Below are 3,557 nucleotides of genomic sequence, written 5' to 3'. Positions count from 1 at the left end.
CTTAATCTATAATATAGATAGATAATAGATAATAGTATAGATAGATAATAGATAATAATATAGGTAGATAATAGATAATAATGAGATAATAAATAATGATATAGATAAATAATAGATTATAATATAGGTAGATAGTAGATAATAATATAGATAGATATAAGATAATAATATAGGTAGATAGTAGATAATAATATAGATAGATATTAGATAATAATATAGGTAGATAGTAGATAATAATATAGATAGATATTAGATAATGGTATATACAGTGTACAGTTAACTAAAGTGTACAGTTTATTACAATGTACAGTTTACAACAGTGTACAGCTTAGTACAGTGTACAGTGTATTAAAGTGTACAGTTTACTACAGTGCACAGTTTACTACAGTGTACAGTTTACTACAATGTACAGTTTACAACAGTGTACAGTTTACAATAGTGCACAGTTTACTCAGTGCACAGTTTACTACAGTGTACAGTTTACTACAATGTACAGTTTACAACAGTGTACAGTTTACAATAGTGCACAGTTTACTACAGTGCACAGTTTACTACAGTGTACAGTTTAAAAAGTGTGCAGTTTAAAAAAGTGTACAGGTTTACAACAGTGTACAGTTTACAACAGTGCACAGTTTACTACAATGTACAGTTTACAACAGTGTACAGTTTACTACAGTGTACAGTTTACTAAAGTGTACGTTTATACCCTACACTGCTGGAAGACTATTTATTTACTAGAAAATGATTTGTTTATCTAGTACACAGTACACACTTAGAATTATTGATTAAACAAAACTATTCTCGTTGGATCAATATATTTGAACAATTAATAACAGACAAATTATCTTATTCACAAACTGAAATATTAAATCTGATTCTTTCTGTAAAATAAATATCTCGTTATATTTTCTAATGTTTGTATTTATTATAAAATTTATTTTTCCTTTAAAGGGACTGTTTATGAAATTTCAAAGTGAGCCTTAGTTTAAAGAATTATTATGGATTTACAACGGTTCCCTTAGCACCCGGAGGAAGATTTCGTCGTGTTTGCTTTCTCAAAAAGATATAAATTCTCTGTAAATTCTCTTTAAATAGAGGGTCACTAAATATTACAAAACAGTCCCTTTAAGTCATTATAATTTGCACTTCCGTATTTTCATAACATTCCAATTTTTTATAAACAATTTTTGTTTGTCTGAACATTTCTTACGGTTTTCAAATCATGCATTTCAAAATCGCTTCAGTTTTAATGCTTTCGAACCTTTAATTTGATATGAACTATCATATTTTAAACAAGTCTTTACTAGTTTTTATTTCCAGTTTATTTCCGCCGAGCGCTGCAAACTAGACAGAGGGAGAAGGTAAAATTTACGTCACATTCCTGGTAGAACTTTGTGACCTCGTAGCACCTTTTGTTACGACATTGTGCCAACGTAGTTCCTTAAGTTTTGATTTAACTCACATATATGAGAAAAGAAAATTTATCCTGATACGTATTTGAAATATTTTAGTCGTTCTTAATAACGTTGCAATAAGAGGAGTCGTGATTGAAAACAAAACAAAGATTTTAAAGATGAGCGGGGGGTTTAAAATGGTTCAGGCATGGACAAAATATTTCAATGCTGAAGACCTCCCTGGGGTATTTGATTAAACTCCTTCTTTATCCCAACAAGTTTTCCAAAGTTTGGCAACTGGGTTTAAGAGATTTAGCAATTGTTTAGTTGTATAGTTGTATAGTTGTATAGTTGTATAGTCGTATAGTTGTATAGTTGTATAGTTGTATAGTTGTATAGTTGTNAAAGAGGAGAAAGAGGAGAAAGAGGAGAAAGAGGAGAAAGCGGAGAAAGAGGAGAAAAAGGAGAAAGAGGAGAAAGAGGAGAAAGAGGAGAAAGAGGAAAAAGGAGGAAAGAGGAGTAAGAGGAGTAAGAGAAGAAAAATGAGAAAGAGGAGAAAGAGGAGAAAGAGGAGTAAGAGGAGAAAGAGGAGAAAGCGGAGAAAGAGGAGAAAGAGGAGAAAGAGGAATAAGAGGAGAAAGAGGAATAAGAGGAGAAAGAGGAGAAAGAGGAGAAAGCGGAGAAAGAGGAGAAAGAGGAGAAAGAGGAGAAAGAGGAGAAAGAGGAGAAAGCGGAGAAAGAGGAGAAAGAGGAGAAAGAGGAGTAAGAGAAGAAAGAGGAGAAAGAGGAGAAAGAGTAGAAAGAAGAGTAAGAGGAGAAAGAGGAGAAATAGGAGAAAGAGGAGAAAGAGGAGAAAGAGGAGAAAGAGGAGAAAGAGGAAAAAGGAGGAAAGAGGAGTAAGAGGAGTAAGAGGAGAAAAAGGAGTAAGAGGAGAAAGAGTTTCATTTACACCTATAGGTTCTATACTGTTTCCATATTTGTTTCAGTTTTAGGATAAAAAAAAAACTGCTCCCGGATGATATGCTAGACTGGAAATATCCAAAATATAAATGACAGATCTGTAATTAGAAAAATAAATATATAAATTAGATATTCAAATAAATATCAAATATATCTAGGGATTCAAGAAATAAACAAACTAACCATTTTGTAAATCCATAATATCGAATCAAATAGAAACTATATTTAGTCACAAATAATCTCAAAAAAAATGAAGTGAAAAAATGTAAACATAACTTTAAATGGGTTCTAAATGTTTTAAACCCTTTACATGAGAACATGTAGAATGATATTGTTCCTTTTTTATCTCGATAATTGCTAATTTCTATAAGTCCCCTATTTCTATTCTTTTTAAATCAAATTTTGTTGGAGGCGAATTAAAAATTTTTTATTATCCATAAACCTCCCCCGGGGTCACGTGATGTCCCACACAAAATTTGGGCTTGATCGGTTCAACCGTTTTGACGTTAATTGGATACAAAGAAACAGACACCCAGACAAACAGACAGAAAAAAAAACAGACAAGTAAAGTATATATTTATAGATGCGACATTACCGTTCCGACTTTGTGAGCAAGTAACTCCTCTAGTTTTAATTTTCTACTCTAGTCTAGTATGAGAAAAGAAAACTTATCCGGATACATATACTCTGGTTAGGCGGGTCCAAACTACATATACTCTGGTTAGGCGGGTCCAAACTACATATACTCTGGTTAGGCGGGTCCAAACTACATATACTCTGGTTTGACGGGTCCAAACTACATATACTCTGCAGGTTAGGCGGGTCCAAATTACATATACCCTGTAGGTTAGGCGGGTCCAAACTACATAGTAAATTGTGATTTATAATTTGAATTATCTGGTGCTTTGTAGTTGAATAAAAATATAAAATATGAAAGTTTAACATTTTTGTTCTTCTCAATAGCTTTTCAATGTGCTGAGTAATTATTAAAAACATTTCAATGTTACGCGCAATTTACTTTGTTAGGACCACTACAGTTTCAGTAGAAGTAAATATTTCCATTTACTGATAGCGCCGATTGAAGGATTTATAACTCTGATTGGATAATGAGATAGATAGAAAGATAGATGTTAACGCCATACTATTTCTATTGGTTCAGAATAGACAACAAACACATGACTGAACCACAGCAATTGTTTAGTG

Source organism: Eurytemora carolleeae, unplaced genomic scaffold (assembly GCF_000591075.1).
Source record: "Eurytemora carolleeae unplaced genomic scaffold, Eaff_2.0 scaffold36, whole genome shotgun sequence".
Lineage (NCBI taxonomy): Eukaryota > Metazoa > Arthropoda > Copepoda > Calanoida > Temoridae > Eurytemora > Eurytemora carolleeae.
The sequence above is the reverse complement of the archived record's forward strand: the minus strand, read 5'-3'. Positions refer to the sequence as shown.